Here is a 23,540-nt window from a genome sequence, read left to right on the forward strand (position 1 = left end):
GCACTGGATTAAACAGAAGGCTCACTGCAGGCAGTGCACTGGATTATACACTAGGTTCACTGCAGGCAGTGCACTGGATTAAACAGAAGGCTCACTGCAGGCAGTGCACTGGATTATACAGAAGGCTCACTGCAGGCAGTGCACTGGATTATACAGAAGGCTCACTGCAGGCAGTGCACTGGATTATACAGAAGGTTCACTGCAGGCAGTGCACTGGATTAAACAGAAGGTTCACTGCAGGCAGTGCACTGGATTAAACAGAAGGTTCACTGCAGGCAGTGCACTGGATTATACAGAAGGCGCACTGCAGGCAGTGCACTGGATTAAACGCAAGGCTCACTGCAGACAGTGCACTGGATTATACAGAAGGCTCACTGCAGGCAGTGCACTGGATTATACGCAAGGCTCACTGCAGGCAGTGCACTGGATTATACGCAAGGCTCACTGCAGGCAGTGCACTGGATTAAACGCAAGGTTCACTGCAGGCAGTGCACTGGATTATACAGAAGGTTCACTGCAGGCAGTGCACTGGATTATACAGAAGGTTCACTGCAGGCAGTGCACTGGATTATACAGAAGGTTCACTGCAGGCAGTGCACTGGATTAAACGCAAGGTTCACTGCAGGCAGTGCACTGGATTAAACGCAAGGCTCACTGCAGGCAGTGCACTGGATTAAACGCAAGGCTCACTGCAGGCAGTGCCCTGGATTAAACGCAAGGCTCACTGCAGGCAGTGCCCTGGATTAAACGCAAGGCTCACTGCAGGCAGTGCCCTGGATTAAACGCAAGGCTCACTGCAGGCAGTGCCCTGGATTAAACGCAAGGTTCACTGCAGGCAGTGCACGGGATTATACAGAAGGTTCACTGCAGGCAGTGCACTGGATTATACAGAAGGCTCACTGCAGGCAGTGCACTGGTTTATACTGAAGCTTCACTGCAGGCAGTGCACTGGATTAAACAGAAGGTTCACTGCTTGCAGTGCACTGGATTAAACAGAAGGTTCACTGCAGGCAGTGCACTGGATTAAACAGAAGGTTCACTGCAGGCAGTGCACTGGATTAAACGCAAGGTTCACTGCAGGCAGTGCACTGGATTATACGCAAGGTGCACTGCAGGCAGCGCACTGGATTATACAGAAGGCTCACTGCAGGCAGTGCACTGGATTAAACGCAAGGTTCACTGCAGGCAATGCACTGGATTAAACGCAAGGTTCACTGCAGGCAGTGCACTGGATTATACAGAAGGTGCACTGCAGGCAGTGCACTGGATTATACGCAAGGTGCACTGCAGGCAGTGCACTGGATTATACAGAAGGCTCACTGCAGGCAGTGCACTGGATTAAACGCAAGGCACACTGCAGGCAGTGCACTGGATTAAACGCAAGGCTGACTGCAGGCAGTGCACTGGATTAAACAGAAGGCTGACTGCAGGCAGTGCACTGGATTAAACAGAAGGCTGACTGCAGGCAGTGCACTGGATTAAACAGAAGGCTGACTGCAGACAGTGCACTGGATTAAACGCAAGGCTGACTGCAGGCAGTGCACTGGATTAAACGCAAGGCTGACTGCAGGCAGTGCACTGGATTAAACGCAAGGCTCACTGCAGGCAGTGCACTGGATTATACAGAAGGCTGACTGCAGGCAGTGCACTGGATTAAACGCAAGGCTCACTGCAGGCAGTGCACTGGATTAAACGCAAGGCTCACTGCAGGCAGTGCACTGGATTAAACAGAAGGCTGACTGCAGGCAGTGCACTGGATTAAACAGAAGGTTCACTGCAGGCAGTGCACTGGATTATACAGAAGGTTCACTGCAGGCAGTGCACTGGATTATACAGAAGGTTCACTGCAGGCAGTGCACTGGATTAAACAGAAGGTGCACTGCAGGCAGTGCACTGGATTATACAGAAGGTGCACTGCAGGCAGTGCACTGGATTAAACGCAAGGCTCGCTGCAGGCAGTGCACTGGATTATACAGAAGGCTCGCTGCAGGCAGTGCACTGGATTATACAGAAGGCGCACTGCAGGCAGTGCACTGGATTATACAGAAGGCGCACTGCAGGCAGTGCACTGGATTATACAGAAGGCGCACTGCAGGCAGTGCACTGGATTATACAGAAGGCGCACTGCAGGCAGTGCACTGGATTATACAGAAGGCGCACTGCAGGCAGTGCACTGGATTATACAGAAGGCTCACTGCAGGCAGTGCACTGGATTATACAGAAGGCGCACTGCAGGCAGTGCACTGGATTATACAGAAGGTGCACTGCAGGCAGTGCACTGGATTATACAGAAGGTGCACTGCAGGCAGTGCACTGGATTAAACGCAAGGTTCACTGCAGGCAGTGCACTGGATTAAACAGAAGGATCACTGCAGGCAGTGCACTGGATTAAACAGAAGGTGCACTGCAGGCAGTGCACTGGATTATACGCAAGGTGCACTGCAGGCAGTGCACTGGATTATACAGAAGGCTGACTGCAGGCAGTGCACTGGATTAAACGCAAGGCACACTGCAGGCAGTGCACTGGATTAAACGCAAGGCTGACTGCAGGCAGTGCACTGGATTAAACAGAAGGCTGACTGCAGGCAGTGCACTGGATTAAACAGAAGGCTGACTGCAGGCAGTGCACTGGATTAAACGCAAGGCTGACTGCAGGCAGTGCACTGGATTAAACGCAAGGCTGACTGCAGGCAGTGCACTGGATTAAACGCAAGGCTGACTGCAGGCAGTGCACTGGATTAAACGCAAGGCTCACTGCAGGCAGTGCACTGGATTAAACGCAAGGCTCACTGCAGGCAGTGCACTGGATTAAACGCAAGGCTCACTGCAGGCAGTGCACTGGATTAAACGCAAGGCTCACTGCAGGCAGTGCACTGGATTAAACAGAAGGCTGACTGCAGGCAGTGCACTGGATTAAACAGAAGGCTGACTGCAGGCAGTGCACTGGATTAAACAGAAGGCTGACTGCAGGCAGTGCACTGGATTAAACGCAAGGCTGACTGCAGGCAGTGCACTGGATTAAACGCAAGGCTGACTGCAGGCAGTGCACTGGATTAAACGCAAGGCTGACTGCAGGCAGTGCACTGGATTAAACGCAAGGCTCACTGCAGGCAGTGCACTGGATTAAACGCAAGGCTCACTGCAGGCAGTGCACTGGATTAAACGCAAGGCTCACTGCAGGCAGTGCCCTGGATTAAACGCAAGGTTCACTGCAGGCAGTGCACTGGATTATACAGAAGGTTCACTGCAGGCAGTGCACTGGATTATACAGAAGGCTCACTGCAGGCAGTGCACTGGATTAAACGCAAGGCTCACTGCAGGCTGTGCACTGGATTATACAGAAGGTTCACTGCAGGCAGTGCACTTGATTAAACAGAAGGCTCACTGCAGGCAGTGCACTGGATTATACAGAAGGTTCACTGCAGGCAGTGCACTGGATTAAACGCAAGGTTCACTGCAGGCAGTGCACTGGATTAAACGCAAGGTTCACTGCAGGCAGTGCACTGGATTAAACGCCCAGATCGTGTACCGATTTATACACAGCGATCATTACAAGCAGTGTGTCAGATTATGTGGAGGGGTCAGCAGAGGCTGTGTACCAAATTATACTGCAACATAATCGCTGGCTATGTACTGCATTATGCAGATGTATAATTAGACTGTGTATCAAGTTATTCACAGATATAAATAAGACTGTATACCAGATTATACTGCAATAAAATTGTCGGTGTACACAAAGATATTGAGATTTAATTACACAATACATAGCAGACAATACGAAGGTGTATTATCAGGTTATATCTATAGTTCATTTCTATTAAATTTATTTTGTCTAATGAGAAATGGCAGGACATTTCAGTCTTGTGAAATGCATATCTTGTGCCATGTTGGAACTCCAGGATGTTTCTCAATGCCTGAACAACCAAGTGTGCAGGAAATATCACCAGTTTAAGGATGAAACCTTCTAAGTTTCAGAAGCTGAATTCATTGCATTGCATCCATGAGGCTGAGATATACAAGGATACAATATTGCTACAGATGTGACCACTCTGTTTCTTGTGAATGTCCAGGTAGAGGGGAGTTAGGCTGTCACAAGCAGGGGAGAAGGAATAGGGAAATAATGCACAAATCTCCTAACTGCATGCTGCTCTCCATCCAGTACTCAACTCTGGATACGAATGGGATTGAAAGTTCCTCTGGAGAGTGCACCCAGCACCACGTTCACAACAAGCTCAACTGTGCAAGGGACCAAGAGGAAGCTTGAGAAAGAAAATAATTGGGTATTCAATACTTTGAGGAGTCCGACTTTCCTGCACCTGCAAAAGTGATCACAGGAAGACATGTTGCATTCCTGAAGCCAGGTGGCTTGGTTGCAGAGCACTTTGGGCTTGTGAGCAGCCAACGTCGCAGCTCATATCAGTAACAACTTGGGTGTAAAAATAGGTGCAGCCCTCCAGTCAATCTTTAGCGAGACACTGGTGGTGTCTCAAAAGCAATAACATCCAGATTTACACTCTGTGTCACCAAACATGAGTACAGAAATACAAGGATACATTGGATGAATGCATGGGGTGGGGGAGGGGGGGGGGGGGGGGGCGGGGGGTGAATGTGGTGCAAAGATGGGTTTCTGGGACATTGGGACTGGGTCTGGGGTGACGAAGGTCTGTACAGGACAGAAGAATTCAGCAGAATGGAATCAATATTATGGCGGAACAGTTTGCTAATGCTGTGGAAAGGGTTTAAACTAACTTAGCAGAGGATAGGAGCCGAGATGCAGTATAAAAGAAAGCAGAGATGACATACACAAGGTTTGGGAAACACAGATAGCACCAGAATAAGAATGGAAGGTAACACGTGGGCTCAGAATGAGTAGCAATGCAATGAAATCCAATTTAGCTTTACAATGTATGTGTGGAAACGCATACAGAATCATTGCAAACTGCAGGTATAGTTCGCCACATGGGAATGTGATGTCTGCAACACCATGCAGACGTGACTCTATAAAGAGCAGGAATGGGCACTAAATATTTCTAAATACAAGATGCCGCGGAAAAGAAATGAAATAAAGGACGAGGAGGAGAACATTATAGCACCAGTGATACAAAGTGCCTTGGAGATGGCAAGGACATAAAGAAACAGTAGTGATACCATTACACAAGGATGTATATCCTATGAGCTACCAATGTATTTTTCCTAATCAATGCATCCTGTTGATGAGAGTAATGCAGTTGAGGTAGTGTACATGAATTCCCAGACTGGAATGGATGAAGTGGCACAAAATTATAAAGTTGAAGCTTGTGGAATGAAAGGAACTTGTGGCAGCATGGATGCAAATTTGGCTAAATGACACCAAACAAGGTCACAATTAGAGGAAGTTATACAATGGTACCTCCACAGATTGATTTGAGGATCAATGCCTTTTTTAAAAATATATTAATGACCTACATTTGGATGCATAAGATTAATGATTGGCAAAAGAACCATGGGCAGGATGAGGTAAAACATTTTTATTTCTATTTAAGACATTATCTGAAAGGTTGGTGGAAGCAGATTCAAATCAGGGTTGACAAAAATGATTTGGATAAGCAGCTGAGGAAGGATTTGCTGGGCTACAGGGAAAAGGCAACAGAACAAGACAATTTGAGCTGCTCTTGCACAGATCTGACACTGACAACAGACCCAAATACCCACCATCTCCTGTGCTGTAACAATTCAATGATACTGTTGTGCATTGGATTATGCTGAAGCTAATTACGGACTTTGTGCATCGTGCAGTACATACAGAGCTTCTTCATAGGAGTGTTATCAGACAAAAACTGACGTTCTGTCACGTGAAGGATTATTAGGTTAAAGGATTTGAGGAACAATTTAAACGACGCAGGGGGCAGCATAACAGGCTGTGCATGGGATTCTCATGGGGTTAGTCACAGACTATGTAGGCACTGAATTCTGATAGGATTAACCAGACGACATATGTACAGGATCATGATGGGGTTAATCTTGGGATATGTACGCACTGGATTCCAATAGTGTTAACGATATGCTTTCTGCTGGATTCCAGTGGGGTTAAACACAGGCTATACACTATCTTCCGATAGAGGATAAGAGGTTATATACTTTATTATAATGGAGGATAATTACAGGCTACATTCAAATGGGGGTGATTGTAGGCTCTATAGTATATTCTGATAGGGGTGGGAGGAGATAATCACAGGTTGGATACTGTATTCAAATGGGGGGGGATAATCACATGCTATATACTATATTCTGATGGGGGAATAATCGCAGGATATGCACTCTATTCCGTGGGGGATAATCACCAGCCAGACACTATATTCTCACAGGGATAATCCAAACAGTTTGCACTGGGCTCTGATGGGGTTAATCACAAGCTACAGTCATTGCTAATGGGACTGATCAGGGTTTCAGACATTTTTGCAGCCGGGTAAGCAGATCATTTTGCCAGTCATCTCAACTTCACTCAGTGGTAGATCAAATTTAAACTTTCAATTCTTTTTCCAATTTGTTGTGTTCCCTTCTGAAAAGAGTTTATGACAATTAGATACTACCTGTGAATGTGACATTGACACAGGAAAATCTTCTGCAAGTTGAAAGTGCTCTTCCACAAAAATGATACATTTAAATCAAATCAAAAAATGTTTTTAACGGTAGAAGCAGTCTGAACTGACTATTTTAAACTGCTACTTCACAGTACAGAATTTGAGTTTTTCCTGGAAAAGAAATGCTGTCATGTAGGTATCAGCACAAAAACACAAGAATATTAAATCTCAACAGGGAACAACAATTTATACTATATAGATTGGATATTCTTTGGTTGGCAAGTGGACCCTGGTTGAGGAATTGCCATGGTGAGTGCACCAGAAAACAGTTAACTGTCAAGCTTTTGGCTAAACCGAATGGCAATTGTAAGCCATTGTGTGCGACAATAAAGACAGAAAGTGAGGGCTGCAGATGCTGGAGTATCAAAGTCGAAAAGTGTGGTGCTGGAAAAGCACAGCAGGTCAGACAGCATCCAAGGAGCATGAGAATCGATGTTTTGGGCATAAGCCCTTCATCAGGAATTGGGGGGAGTGCTGAGAGATAAATACTAGGGTGAGGGTTGGGGGTGAGGGGAAGGCAATATGTAGATGCAATAGGGGAATGATAGTGATAAGACAGAGGTGAGGGTGGAGCGGAGAGGCTGAGCCCTCTTGAACTGTCCCACCAATCCATCTTCCTTTCCACCTATTTGCTCCATTCTCCCCTCCAACCTATCACTATTAACATCCTCTTGCATCTAGCTATCTATCTATCACCTTCCCCTCCACCCCACACTTGTACTTACCGCTCAGCAACTCCCCACCCCACACACACATTCCTGATGAAGGGCTTATGCCCGAAACGTTGATTCTCCTGCTCCTCGAATGCTGCCTGACCCGCTGTGCTTTTCCAGCGGCATACTTTGATTCTGTGACAATAAAGCTAAGTCAGTTCAAACTCAAACCAGTTAAGTAGACTGACTGGTCAAGTCAGTTGCTCAAGATTGGCAGCCAACTATTCCCTAGCATATTCTCCATAGCAATACATCTACCAGAGTCCACTTAACAAACTGCATCATCTTCTAGTGCAGTATAAAAATTGATCTCCTCTTTGAGATTTGGTACTCTTGCAATTTTATCCTAATGTATGAAAAACAAACAGCTTCAAGAGTATGCCTCTTGATTATTTTAAAGGGAAATTAGCAAAGTTCCAGTCAGCTAATCAGAACAATAGCATAGAGCCCCAGCATCTATTATGTTTCCACAGATGGAACTCCAAAACCTAGCTATTAATTTGTCACATAGAATTCACCAGAGTTCTTCCATCATCTACAGGAACACCCCACATATTGCATCGGAGCCTGTGACACTGAAAGGTTTAAAAGAATATAATGCCCAGAATCTCAAGCATTAGGTCAGTGCTTCTCAATTGTTCGCCACCACAACCCCATATCAAAATTTTAATTCTTGCCATCCACTAGTGAAAAATGAGAGAGTGGAGTAAAGAGGGAGCACAATTCCGATAATGCAGTTGGAACTCCATGATGGCCATTGCTGCTACAGCAGTCAGGATCCCAAAAATGCAGCTTGCAACTTCGCCTGGTGTTTCAACCCCCTTCCCTGCATTAAGTTGAAATTACAACTTCAGAGTCACATTCTTAATCTTTCCAAAGGGATGGTTCCAGTTTACCCATCTATGAAACCATTCAACACATAGTAAGCTTTCTGCTTTAGTTATATCACAGCCAGTCCAAAGCTGAAGCATGTGAAATTATATCAACTTACATCGCTACAACATCTTTAATAAACCCAAAGCACTCAGTTCAATGCACTCACCTTACAAATCAGACAGAAATCGACACACACAATTTCAAAATCAGAACTAAGCCATACACAATTTAAATTTGCACATAGTGAATTCATCATTTAGTCTCAGTCAACACCGAGGGTTCTAAATGAGATTGCATCACATTTTGACTTGTAAAGATGTTGAACACTACATTCTGATATCTAGCATTCTTTTTCAATGAGATGGGATACACTCTAATAACCTGGGAGCTTCCACAAGTAGATCTAATGCCCATGATTATAACAGGTCTTTGATAGTGGGCTATTTGGGAATGTACACTTAGGTCCAAATCTTGGGTGAAATGTGAAGTGGAGATCTTAGGAAATCAGACACCAAGTTGGATAATGCTACGAAACAAATTGGGTTTTTTTTAAACTACAATAAAGACACTTAAAAATGTAAGTGGTTGTCACTGAATTCAAAACAATAAGTACTGTAGCAAAGAATCGAGTGAGCTCTGCTATATGTTCTCAAGTTTGGAATTTCCCATAACAAGACCTCAAGTTAAGCCCTGAGAGATTGAGGGATTTACATATATCATTAATACTGCCCTGTGTCATCACATGCAAAGCAAGATGGTTGTCAGCACTTAGAACATGTTCCTGCAGTGCTCAACAGTTTTTATTACGATGTCAATAATTTTCCAAATAAAAACATCGGGATAGGGTTTCTAAAACACAAATTGCAATACATGGTAATCTTTCCAATCTGGAAATGTATTACCAAGGAATTTTCTGAGCATATCTAAACAACTCTTAGACTCAACTGCTTGCATTCTGCACCAATCTAAGTGGAAGGGGTTTAGTGAAGATAATAAACATTCGATTATACTTCACAGTTTTGGAACAAGCAATGCGGGTATCGAGTACAGTACTAATATGTTAGCACTCCGACGTCACCTTGTAAAGCTGGGAATTCTGAAATCCACAAATCATTCAGTCCTGGATTGGAAAGGTTACAGTGATTGAGGATTCACTAAGACTTGGATGACCACCCCTACTACTGCACCTAGTTTTCTTAATGAGAGACACAGCCACAAATTCTGTCACAAATTTGAGTTTCCACAATGGTCCCAATAACACTAGAAAAAATTCCTAGGGTCCTCACAATGAGAAGTCACATTGGCAGTTCACCTTCTATTACAAATTTTAAAGGTTGGAAGCTTTGAGTGACAACTTGGTAGCACACTTAATTTTACACCAGAAGTTTGTGGCCCAAACCTCATGCACAATACTGAAGAGATGCTGCCTGTCATAGAACATAGAACAATACAGCACAGAACAAGCTTTTCGGCCCTCAATGTACCGCCGATCTGTGAATTAATCTAAGCTCATCCCCCTACACTATCCCATCATCATCCATGTGCTTATCCAAGGATTGTTTAAATCTCCCTAATGTGGCTGAGTTGACTACATTGGCAGGCAGGGCATTCCACACCCTTACCACTCTAAGCAAAGAACCTACCTCTGACATCTGTCTCACAGTTTGTAACTGAGGTTATAAACGAGGTGTTAAACTGAAACACTTTGTCTGGTCCTATACTTCAGTGTGACGATGTTGTCACTTTAACAAGGTTATATTTCGTCCTTGGGTTTTTTACCAAAAGAGAGACTGTAAAAGCAGAGGTGCCAAAATGTCTCGGAAAGGGCCTAGTTCAACAATGGCAGGCAAGTGGCCGGTTCTCCCAGTTCAGGTTTTTCTGGTTTGGTTTTAGTTTTAGCAGAAAAACTGCTGTCCGCAGGCAGTCAGGAGCTGCTGCAGTGGAAAAATGTGCCATGCTTCAGCAGATGATCCCTGCCTGACTTTTCTCTCTGAAATCTCTACTGCCTGTCAGAACCAGTGCTTGAACTTACTTTTTTTAAGGTGTGTTTATGGGATGTTACGGGAATTGGAACAACTTCTTAATTAAACTGCGATATTGAGTTAGTTGAGTTTTCAGATAATTAAGTACTTTTCTGAATATCACCCATTGCTTTTCTGGAGATTTGCCAGTTAACAGCTTAGTAAAAACAATGACTGCAGATGCTGGAAACCAGATTCTGGATTAGTGGTGCTGGAAGAGCACAGCAGTTCAGGCAGCATCCAAGGAGATTCGAAATCGACGTTGCTTTTGTCTGAAACATCGATTTCGAAGCTCCTTGGATGCTGCCTGAACTGCTGTGCTCTTCCAGCACCACTAATCCAGTTAACAGCTTAGTTCAGTTTAATACCCCTCATCACTGTCTTGACCAACATTACTAAAACCATAATTTGCTGGAAAAACTCAGCAGCTCTGGCATCATCTGTAGAGAGAAATCAGAGTTAATGTTTCATATCCAGTGACCTTTCCACAGAATTGAGCAAGTTCTCAGGAAGGATCACTGGACCTGCAACGTTAACTCTGATTTCTCTCCATAGACGCTGCCAGACCTATTGAGCTTTTCCAGCAATTTCTCTTTTTGCTTCCAATTTACAGCTTCAGCTGTTCTTTTGTTTTTAATCACCAAAACCATAAATTGTCATTATCGTGCTGAGGGTGCAGTGACTGTGACATTGTATTACGTGATTATTACTTATCCAAAGTGATTCACTAACCACATTTCTTACAAACATCTCAGGGTGCTTTATTGTGTTTTGTAGAAGTATGTACCTTATCCCATGGTTTCCAAATCAAGAATCTGATGCCTTGGGCTTCCAGGGAGAGGTTAAAGCACACACATTATGATGTTTAGAAACACACTCTCCTGTCTGTTTCTTGAGGATTCTCAAAGAGCAGCCTGTTCTTTCACACTGTGATGGTCAGGAAATGGCCTTAAATTAGGAGGACAGTCTGTTACTGCAACAGCTGGTCAATTAAAAGGTCTTTCAGCACAGCCTAAGGCCTGAAGCTTCCCAGTTTGCAGCTTATCAGCTCAGACAGTGAGCGTATCGTTTCTTCATGTGAGGTCTCATAGGACTCTTTTGGATTTGTCAATTTGTAGCCTATCAACACAGACTGCAATATCAAATGACTCAGTAGGGAGGTTTCTCACAGAGCATCTCTCATCTTCAGAGTTAATAAACCACAAACAAAGACAGCATTACACAGCACCTTGAGCAGAATAGTTATTCATCCCATCTCAAGATCTGGGCACCACTGAAATTTGGTATCTATCCCTAAATTCCCTGAGATAACTACAGTGGTTGATACAAATGAATAGCTTGCAATGCTGTGTCACAGGGCAGTTAAGAGTCTCGCACATTTAAAAGGGACTGGAGTCACATTTAGGCCAGCACAAATCTCCTGTTCGATATTTGTGAATCAGTTGGCGTTGGACAACTGCAGCTTTTATTTTTAATTGAACTAAAACTCTTAAACTGCCGCAGTGAGATTTGGGCAGGCCTCTTCTTGATTGTTGTAATTGTGTCTAATGTTTGGAAAAGCTACAATACCAAAGGCATTCCAGTAATATGCTTCCAATTGCAATAAATCCTCCTGCTTTTCCTGACAGCAGTGCAGGAATATATCAGGTTGACAGCAGTGGCTGCAGCTGTTCCTGGAGATTAGAAAGCATGATATCCAATCATATGACATGCCCAGAATTGGCAAATTTTGCTCTATTTACTTTTCAAGGTTGGTTTGCCTGAAGTTTGAGTATGTTTGCGCAGCATTTTGTGGTTGCTTGTATGGTTGATCGTACCTTCCCTAAAGTCTGAACGTCCTTCCTCTGCTGGAGTACAATGCATTAGAGTCAGAGTCATTGAGATGTACAGCATGGAAACAGACACCTCGGTCCAACCCAACCAGATATCCCAACCCAATCTAGTCCCACTTGCCAGCACCCGGCCCATACCTCTCCAAACCCTTCCTATTCATATACCCATCCAAATGCCTTTTAAATGTTGCAATTGTACCAGTCTCCACCACATCCTCTGGCAGCTCATTCCATACAGGTACCACCTTCTGCATGAAAAAGTTTCCCCTTAGGTCTCTTTTATATCTTTCCCCTCTCACCCTAAACCTATGCCCTCTAGTTCAGGACTCCCCGATCCCAGGGAAAAGACTTTGTCTATTTATCCTATCCATGTCCCTCGTAATTTTGTAAACCTCTATAAGGTCACCCCTCAGCCTCCGATGCTCCAGGGAAAACAGCCCCAGCCTGTTCTACCTCTCCCTACACCTCAAAACTTCCAACCCAGGCAACATCCCTGTAAATCTTTTCTGAACTCTTTCAAGTTTCACAACATCTTTCCAATAGGAAGGAGATCAGAATTGCAAGCAATATTCCAACAGTGGCCTAACCAATGTCCTGTACAGCCGCATCATAACCTCCCAACTCCTGTACTCAATACTCTGACCAATAAAGGAAATTGCCCTAATAGGTCTCAAGTTCTATAAGTGCTCATCATTATGTCCTGACGTTTAAATTCTACAGCTTTAGCTGAATCTTCCAACCCTATTAGCTAATTCAAAAAGACAGACTCATTATCCAGGGGAATTGCCTTCAATATCCTGGACTTATAACCCAAATTCCTTTCGTTCCTCTACAGGAGTGAGCCTTCCTCCATTTGCTACAACTCTTTTAAAAAAGTCATCACCATCATCTCACACACAATGCTGTTGAATTATCTGTAGTTTTTAGCCTATTACCCCCATCTTATCTCATTCCTTTAGTCTAAGGAATCAATCATCTGCAAACTACAACACCACTCCCTCTGGACTAGACACAGCCTACTTTCCTTATGCTGCTTGCAGATTACATTCTTGGCTCAAATATTCAATGTATGGCAGGAATACTAGGTGAATTTTCTGTTTTGAATTAAAATTAAAACTCAGATCAGTTGCAGGGCCTTGGAAGCTCATTAGTCATCGTACTTTGCGTACCGTGGTAAAGCTTTCAGTTGCACACACGAGACAGCAAAATGCCTTCAACAAGATTAAGTCTACTCTACATTCTCTCTACAGCTTTACTTTGCACCTTTTTCACCTCCCCCCATTTCCCAGGACCAGACTTCAGTCGCACAAATGTTTTATATTAACGGACAAGACACTACTGTGGCAGGCTGGCCACAGATAACCAGGTTATCACCTCAAGCTGCATTTCTAGTCACCACAACGATACAAGCATTGCCTCACCAAGAGTACCACCTTTAAATTTAAATAGACATAGATCCTACAACAAACAATAACGTTTTCTGAATTTTTAAAAAATCTAGAGCTCAGGGTTGAGGAATAGAGAGCTCTCTGTGTATGGACACATATCATTTGGAGCAATGCAGGTTAAGACCACCATACAAGAATGAAGTCATTCAAGAACTGGGGTTCATCTCTCGAGAACAGAAAAGCAGGCAAGCTGTGTCAAATCTTGTGTACAACCGTGGTTACATCATTTGGCTTACCTTACACGATTCTATTCATATTGTCAAGGTGATAAACAGCCATTAGTGAAGAAGCAAAATAATTTACAAGGTGAACACCAGAACTAAAGGGTTAAAAGTATGTGGAAAGATTAGACTTGGGTTCTATTCTTTCACAAAAAGGAAAGATAGAAGATACTTTCTAAGTGATTACACAACGTGGCCATCAATGGCTATGTGAGCATTTACTGCCCATTCCTCGTTGGCTTTGAAGTGGTGGTTGTGAGCTGCCTTCTTGGCATACTTCAGTCCGCATGATGGTCACGCACCTAGTGTGTCACTCAGGAGTGAGTTCCAAGATTGTGACCCAATGACTGTGAAGGAATTACAATACCTTTCCAAGTCAGCCTTAGAGAGGAACTTGCAAGCGCTGGTATTCCTATGTATCTGCTGCCCTCACCCTTCTAGATGGCAGAGGTCATATATCTGGAAGGTGCTGACAGACTCTCAGAGCAATCTTTACACAACAAAAGATTTTGACAGAGTAGATATAGAGAAAATGTTCTCCCTATCCAGTTTCTGAAAATGAGAGACCACGAATAAAAATCCAAGAGATTTAAGGAAAAGCCTCATTACCCAGAATGGTCACACAATAGAATGCAGCGACAATAATTTATGGAGAGAAATTACATAAATGCATTTTTTTTAAAATAGCAAAGTAAATTCAAGGCAGAGAGGAATAGGAGATTTCTGTTCAGATTAGATAAAATGGAACGGGAGCCTAAACATTAGCAGTGGCCAGCTGAGCAAAACGACCGGTTTCTCTGCTGCAGACTTGATATAACTTAATGCAGCTAACCTTCACGGATGGTAAAATTCCTCTGCATTATTAGAAATATTCCCAAAGCACAAGGTCCCTACCTTAAGCTATGCCCTCTAGTTCTGGACTCCCCCACTCGGAAAATACTTAAGTACAAAGAAGCACAAAGAATAGTGCAAACAGATACAGATGTTTATGACTTGTTTGACAGGACTGTAAATCAGGGGATTGCAACCACTTCCTGGCATATTAAAATAAAGCACTAAGAGGTCAGTGTTTATCATACAGCCACACACTGGAGTTTCTCCTGACCTTGGGTTTTGTCCACCCCCAATGCAGAGTAGGTCAGACTGAGTTTAAGGTTGCATCTGAAGTTGTCATACTGGACATGAAATGTGAATTCTGTCTCTCTCTCTCCACAGACTGCCATCCCTAATTCACAGTGGGTCAGTCCACGTTGGTATTTTCATCTGGTGTCAGTGAAATTAGAGTCAGGCACAGGTCAGAGTAGAGGGGGAGAATGTGATTGGTGCCTGATCAGTATTCCGAGCTCCAGTGCACAAGAGTCTTGTATTCCAATCTGGGAAATTGGCATCCTTCCAGCTGGGTAAGATGATGGACATGCCTCAAACCAAATCCCGAGGGGGTAGGAATATCTTAATGCGATGGCTGAATGACCAATCATTAAAAGGTAAGTTCTGTCCCACAGGTGGCACGTGATGAAGTGATTGTCAGGAGTCATTCTGGGGTGTTGCTTTATGCCAAGTTTGTGTAACCATTGATAGACTCGCTGGCACACAGACGTCTACCTTAAGTATAAAAAATTACAAGTAACATATGAAAAGGACAGAAGCTTATAACTTATTTGACATGACTCTCCCCCAGAGGATCTGGTTGAGGGTAAGCCATTAAGCATTTTCAAAAAGACATTAGATGTAGTTCTTAGTGCTAAAGGGATCAAAAGGTATGGGGAGAAAGCAGAAAGAGGGTACAGAATTAGAGTCATAGAGATGTACAGCATGGAAACAGACCCTTCGGTCCAACTTGTCCATGCCAACCAGATATCCCAATCCAATCTAGTCCCACCTGCCAGCACCCTACCTATATCCCTCCAAACCCTTCCTATTCATATACCCATCCAGATGCCTTTTAAATGTTGCAATTATACCAACCTCCACCACTTCCTCTGGCAGCTCATTCTATACACATACCACCATCTCCGTGAAAAAGTTGCTCTTTAGGTCTCTTATTTCTTTCCCCTCTCATCTTAAAGCTATGCCCTCTAGTTCTGGACTCCCCCACTCGGAAAATACTTTGCCTATTTATCCTATCCATGCTCCTCATTATTTTGTAAACCTCTATAAGGTCACCCCTCAGCCTTCGACACTCCAGGGAAAAAATTTCCCTAAAAAACAATTAGCCTATTCAACCTTTCCCTGTAGCAATCTCTGCCTATTCGTTCCCAAGAACAAACTGGCTTCCTGGAACTGACACACTGTCAATCACTCCCACTGTTACTTGATGATGTTGAATGGCGAAGTAGGTTCGAGGGGCCAAATGGCCGACTCCTACCCCTGTTTTCCATGTTTTTATGACTCCGATCAGGTTCTTGGCATCTAAACAAAATGCACCAGGAAGCCAGAATGCTGCTGCCACTCCAGTGTGAGACATATCTAGATAAACTCGGAGGGTTAGAAACTTTACACTCAGAGAGGTGTAACTCAACAGTTCAACTCAAAGCACTCAACTTTTCTATTACTGCCGCTGAATAAAAATACATTGTGCAAGTCAAATTGATAATTTTTCAAAAGTTTTGGGGTGGGTAAGAAAAGGCAATAATAGTGTCATGAAGAAATCCTGATAATCTGCTTAATAGACAAAACTATTTTGAAAGAGAAAAATGAGGAGTACATAAACCATGACTGATAGATTTTGCTCAATGTACAGAATGGTTCCACCCAAGGCAGCATTTCTGTTAACAAGTGGAGAACAGGCTGTTAACAGGAGTGTGCTCTTGTCTATCTACACTCTTCTTCAGTGCATTTCACAGGTACGCTGATTGGACTGCACTTCTGGTTAAGTTACAACTGCAGGAGCAGCTGGCAGGAAATTCCAGGCTGTTTTTGGAATAGTAGCAGGCCTAAGATTGATGTTTGCAGCCACGGATGGCAGGTGGCAGGATCCAGAAAGGCTCTCAGCTTTGGCAGCATCAGCTTGTGTGAGACACAGGCAAGTGCAAAGGAGCAACACGCTCAATGTTTGCTCTAGTTCTCAAAAACCAATGTCCTATTCCAGGCAGGTGACCTTGGGTGTACAGGCCAGTTCTCACCAGTACATCATAAAAGATGCCAATCTTCAGTTACACACCTTGAAGGCATCAGCTATTGACAGCATTACAGCTCAGCCCAATCTTCTCATCAGCTAATATCCTAACTTGCAAGGATGACTGGCCATGAAGATTATTCTGATCTCTATTGTAGGCCTCTGTCACCACCCTGGCTAAATAAGCTAAGCTAACTCAGCACTGACTGTGAAATCAAACCTAGAGCTGCCAGAAATGCTTTGACTCTCAAAGTCATTTGAGAGCAATGTCCAATCCGGTTCTGAAATTTTTTTAATTGTACTTTTCACATGTAGTCATGCCAGTTCTGCAGGATAAAACAGCATCCAATTTAAGTATAGAAAGATCCAAGAAATGGGGAATGGGATGAATGACTATTTAATCTACCCTCCATGCTGGGTGAAACAGGAACACTGTCCGTGACAATGAGAACTCGCTGTTTTTCAAGAAGTGCCCTAGAATCTGAAGTGTCCACTTGAATAGAAACATGGAGCCTAGGCTTTATTGGCAGTGAAAAACAGCAATCCCCAACATTAAGATTTAGAGCAGATTACACCTGCTGCTTATAAATGAAAGGGGAGGTTTCCAGTAACGGGTGCTTGTTTCATTGTGGGACACTATTTAAATTATCATTGCAGCCTGCTCCCTGAGCTCTCATTCACTAACCTAGGTCACTGAATCAACACTGCACAAAAGGTCTGGAATTCAAACCGCATTCTCTGCTGAATAAACAACTGGAATGCTAGAGCTGGGCATGCAGTGAGGTCGATCAAGGGCATGACTTCTTACCAGTCTGATCTCAATTACCTACCACCACTAACTGTCTGGCTTCAAATTAACTATCATCAGTCAGTCAAGGAAGGAAGAGATAAAACAGAAAGTAGATGCTAAAGAGTTATCAATAACTACAGTAAGCCATACAGCACTCGATACACATGCAGCCACCTTTAAATTACTGATGTGTACCTGCTCTGGAAGTTGGGAACCAAATAATTTACACACAGTTGATTGTGTTATTGAAATCCCAGGGAAAATTCAGTCAGCTCTACTTCCATTCCTGGCTGGGATCAACCTCTCCCAACTTGTGAAGCCTGAAAGACAGGGATACAAACAGAACCTGTCATAAAGCAAAAGAGCAACACCTACTTCAGAAATTAAATCCAAAACATGACAGCCACCAGATTGCTCTGAACTGCTACTAATCCTGAAGAAATGAAATGTTGGCACTAACATCCCGGTGAAGAATAAATCATGAGCATGTGAAAGCTTCATACCATATTCACTCAAACTGTGAACTGGTACAGTTACTTAAAACCCTTGTCCTTCTAAACTATGTCTGAAGAGTGCATTTTAATCCATTTAACACAGGGGTAAAGTACTGCTGGGTTCAAGTCTGTCACTGGTGATAGCAGCTGCAAAAGTAATTGGGAACGTTGGGTGTCTCACAACATGAAAGCAATGTGGTTTCAGAGAGTGCTCCACATAGGCCCAGCGACACTGATAGACCGGAGCAGTATCCTGCCAAAAAGATCTTCATCTCCTGTGCAGATCCTCAATTACTACAAAAGTACAAAATGTACAGCCACGTTCCTTTCTTCAGATGCTTACACAGCATTAATTTCCAAACATATTTACATTATCTCCAAATGCAAAACTTCAATTAAATCCACTCCTGCTTACCACACACTAAGCATTTACCATCACTGCTGTAACAATTGTGGATACCATCTGCACAGGCTACCAAGCAGAGTCTCAGTGCCTGCTTCCTCCAACTAGGTTGGCATGTAACACTCTGCATTCTCTGGATAGCTGAAGACAGAGAGATTGGGGATGGTGTTGTGCAGGGAACTCACAGGGGCACCGAAACTGAAGACTGGCTGACATACGTCAGGAAGCAGAGCAGACAAGTATAGAGAGGCCAACGATATGCATAGGTGGCAAGTGCCAGGAAAACACAAAAGGGAAGGCAAGGAATCCAAAAACAGCATAACAAAGGGACAACTCAAAATTAAACTCATCCGGACAGAGCAACAGGACCCTAGGTTGAACCACCAATCCATGTAGGGAAGTTACAAAATGTCAGCTGAGGTTGTGACAATGGCACTACAATTAACATTAGTTAAACAGTAGGAGCAGGAGGTGCCCACTCAGCCCTCTTGAGCCTGCCGTGTCATTTAATTTGATCGTGGCTGGTCTGTACCTTCAGGTCCATCTAACCATCTTTGTGCAAACCATTGCTAAATAATTTTTTTTTGGGAGAACTCCAGAATTTATTAACTTGTGCACATTACCTGATTTCCCTCTTGAGCAGATTTTTTCCTAATTTGATTATATCCCAGTTCAGAATTCCATCACCAGAGAAGATAGTTATCTTTTTATTTGTGACTATTTTAAACGCCTCCATCAAATTGCCTCGTATTCCAAAAGGCCACACAGGATTGCTTTTTAAAATACAACCAGTGGAGAGCCTAAAGAAAAAGCCTGAAATTGCAACTTGCTGTACATTAGCCTACAAAGTAGTTGTGGCATTTCTAAAGGGTGTTTCCCTGCTTTGAGGCGCTGGGGGATGGACAATTACATTGGTCTGAAAGTGAACAAAAATATAGAGAGAACATATATGGGTCCCAATGGTCTTCACTCACACCAGACACACAGCAGAACCTGCTCCCTAAATGCTCTTCCTTGTGACTGTTCTGAGCATCATTTGAAATTGCTTCCATTTTCAAGAGCAATTCTTTTATAATTCACCAAACAAAAGGACCTGGGATTCTGAGAGCTTCTGCAAGGCTTTGTGTCTGCAGTAGCACAAGACATGTCAAGGATAAAAAAAAACAATAAATTGCAGATAAGAAATGCTACAGGGTAAGCGACTACAGTCTACCCAGTTTCATCTTGTCCTATTCTTAAAGTTGCATGACAGAATTCTAATGGAGTAATTGATAAATCATTACAATCAATTTCTCGCAATTGACATCAAATAACCCAGACACAACACAAGGAAGCCTCGCCAGTGGAGAGCTCTGAGAATTATGATCCAGTCACCTGTTCCTCCCAATCATTCTGTGCTTATGTCACATTTGAATTTACTCACACACAGGATCCCTAAATGTTATTTTTCCTGAAAATGATCAAACATCTATCTAAATGCCAATTGATGCTCCAGTCTCCCTGGGCGCCTTGTCTGTGGATTGATGACTAACTCAATGAAAGTACATTTGCCCAGATTCATTTTGAATCTGCAGCCTTTTCAAGCACAGGCCATGTTGAAAGGTAGAAAACTGCAGATGTTAGAAATCTGAAAACAAAACAGTAAATGCTGGAAATACTCAACAGGCCAGGCAGAATCAGTGGAGACAGGAATAGAATTAACATATCTGGCCAATGACCTTTCATCAGAACACACCATGCCCTCTGTTTCTACTGTTTTGGAGAAGTTGCAAGGGCTCATTATAGTTTACATTTTCCATTCTCTCTGTCATCCAGAAAACAGCAAGCACATCATCTTGTAACCTTCTCTTTTTCAGTGAGGACATGACCAATTTACATAATCACTCCTCATAATCTAATCCCTCAATCATTCTGGTTGCTTTCTTCTGTATTCTTTCATTAACTGCAATTTCCTGTCCAAATCTGTGGTGACCAAGACGGTGAACAGTATTCTAATGAAATCATTAGTGTGTGTGTATTTAAAAGTGCAAGGTGACCTCACCATGGACCTTTCAATACAACCCACTATTTGATCTGCTTTACTCCTTGCCACTGAGCATGGTTGTGATAGCTTCAATATATTGTCTGTTGAGAACCCACAGATCTCTCTCATTATCCGTGCACATTCTTGTCTTACCATCTAAGTAACAACCTCTCCCTGGAATTCTTTCTAGTTTCCATAGTAGGAATCAGGGGATTGCTGATGAATAAGGACACCTCCACGTTTTCCTGAATTCTGCCTTCATCGATTTCAAACCATCTGCATCAAATTACCCTAAGGTTTCAATTTTGTTTCTTTTGATTCCACTTAAAGGGGTTTCTCTTTGATTTTCTCCATTGTATTTGGCACTTGGGGACCCAGGCACTGCCCAGTAAGCCACAGGAAGTCCTAGAGTTAAATCATACCTCTGCTCAGCTGTGTATCTTGTCTGCAGCTCTCCACTAGACTCAGATGGGAAGCGCCCTTGAGTTGACAATCTATTTAGCCAGACTAGCCAATCCATATGCACTCTCTTAGACACATGTACAGTAAAGTCAACCAGCAACATCACTCATCAAGAAACTAGACAATGTCTAGACAATGTCAAAAGCACAAAGCAGAACTGGTCTACACAGCAATGAAACCAAAAATACATTTTAATGCATTTAAAATTGATTACATGTGCACACTACAGGTGCATTAAAAGTGTCTTTCCATTCATTTTTCTTTCAATCATTCCATGTAGTCAACACTATTCATTTTGTGGGATTATTATCCATGATAAGTAGGAACTCCCAGAAAAATGATTCTGGACTTGGGATAGTTCTTGTCTCCACGTAAAATAGGACATAGTGACACCATCACAAGGAGGCGAAAAGATTCACTGGACTAGTACCAGAACACACAGGTTTTAAGCAGAGGGTAGATTAAGCTGGTTGAAGACAAAGAGGTGATTTGACAAAGATCTTGAATCTTGCAAAAGCATTTGAGAGGGTGGGTACAGAAATGTCTTCCACTGCCAAGATATAACTTGGAGATGCTGGTGTTGGACTGGGGTGGACAAAGTTAAAAAGCACACAACACCAGGTTATAGTCCAACAGGTTTATGTGGAACCAGTAGCTTTCGGAGCACCACTCCTTCACCACCTGATGAAGGAGCGGTGCTCCAAAAGCTAGTGCTTCCAAAGAAACCTACTAGACTATAACCTGGTGTTTTGTGATTTTTAACTTGCAAGACAAATCAGAACAAGGTACGGCCGCAATAAAAGGGCTACTGATCCAAAAGAAAATTTAAGAGAAACTTCTTTGCCCAGAGGGTAAGTGAAAATGTGGAACTCACTACCAGAAGAAATAGCAATGGCAAATATCACAGATGTGACACAGTGTGGAGAAGGGAATAGAAGGATATGTTGATGGGGTTAGATGAAGGATTGAAGGGAACTTGTGGGCAGCACAAAAAAACAGAATTGACTGTTCGGCTCAACGCCCTGTCTGTTTGCTATAAATATAATGCATCAGCTCAAGTGGCAGAATAGATGCATGAGCTGGTTAGATACAAATCTCACTGGCAGCAAGCACCAAACATTTGCACGTAGGAGGGAAGAGAAATCACAGGGACATTCACCTCCAACACATTGCAGCAAAGAAGGCTGCCAGATCACCCTCCTGCACACAACTGGTACACGAATGGTAATTTTAAACCAAACATTTCCACTTCACTCAAAGTAACATTTGTGCTTCTTCATTCTCATCTGTCTTGCATTATTGACGTGCAATACATTGTCTCCTGTTCACACAAACTCTAAAATCGACTTTCCAGAATATCTATATATTCAGCATGCATATTATTTTGTAGTTCATTTCCTTTGTCGCTATATTGTTGGTATTATCTACCGTTATAGAGGGGAGATGGTGATGCAGCGGTAATTTCATTAGGACCAGTAATGCATGGCTCGTGCTTTAGGAACTGGAATTCAAATCCCACCGCAGCAGCTGACGGCATTTAAATTCAATTCATATATCTGGAAATATATACGCCTCGATGGCAGTGATCAAAAGTGATCAATTGTTGTAGAAACCCAGCTGATTCACTCACGTCCTTTATGGAAGGGAATCTGATGCCCTCATTCAATCTGGCCTAAGTGAGAATCTAGATCCACAACAACACAACTGCCTTGGAACTGCCTTCCGAAGTTGCTCATCAAACCATTCACTTCAAGGGTAATTAGGGAAAGCCTTGCCAGAGACAGCCACTTACCAAAAGAGAAATATGAAACTAAAAAAAATGAAACCATCTGCAATTCTTGCGAGCACTCTGCCAGTCTTCCCCTCTTCCTTACCAAAGTTCTCTTTCTCCCCTCTCTTATAACTTGGGTATATAATTCCTACTTCCTGTCTCCTACATCCATCTCTTCATATCATTTAATCCTTCCCACAATAACAGGTGATGCTCAACATGACTATAAGAGGTAAAACAGCAAATGCAATACCACCTTCAGTAAATCACAGAATCACATACAAGGCCGGATCTCCCACTGCTTGCTGGCTGACTCAGAGGAACCAGGTGCCTCACTGCTCCATGTGGGCTACAGGCAGCAGTAGCAGTGAGCCCTGCTTCTTGATGCTAAATCCACCCCCTTTCATAGATTTTTTTTGAGAGAAACAAAGTAAACATTTGGAGCCCTACACCTGCTGCCATCACACCACAGCCTGAAGCTCCCCACCCAAGGCTGTTGCCAATATCAAGGGGTGTGGTTTGGAGGAAACAACTGGATTTCCAAACAAGAAAAGTTTTTCTTTAAAATCCCTTCTGGAAACAGCTTAATGGCACAGTCATTCCCCAGGATATAGTCAGTGGTGTTTAATTTGAATTTCCACACAAGCCCGCATCAAGAGACAGATTGCATCAGGAAACATGGGGCGGGGGGAGAGGAATGGGGACAGGAGGGGGCAGGAACTGGGACTAGAAAGGGGCAGGGGCAGGGGTG

The 23,540-nt window shown here is 43.2% G+C and overlaps 1 protein-coding gene across 2 annotated transcripts in view; it reads right to left on the reverse strand.

Moving 5' to 3' along the window:
• The window catches only part of LOC122555713 (AMMECR1-like protein), a 64,830-nt gene that overhangs the window by 40,308 nt on the left and 982 nt on the right, over nt 1-23,540 (reverse strand). Inside the window, exon 2 of one of the 2 annotated variants that reach the window (XM_043701762.2) lies at nt 17,832-17,956. The exons of the other annotated variant lie outside the window; for it this stretch is intronic. The gene's annotated coding sequence lies outside the window, so the exon portion shown is untranslated. The remainder of the gene's footprint in view (nt 1-17,831; nt 17,957-23,540) is intronic. 2 annotated transcript variants of the gene reach the window in all.

The sequence above is a fragment of the Chiloscyllium plagiosum genome, unplaced genomic scaffold, assembly GCF_037043375.1.
Source record: "Chiloscyllium plagiosum isolate Xiang-an unplaced genomic scaffold, Cpla_swu_hap1 HiC_scaffold_13, whole genome shotgun sequence".
Lineage (NCBI taxonomy): Eukaryota > Metazoa > Chordata > Chondrichthyes > Orectolobiformes > Hemiscylliidae > Chiloscyllium > Chiloscyllium plagiosum.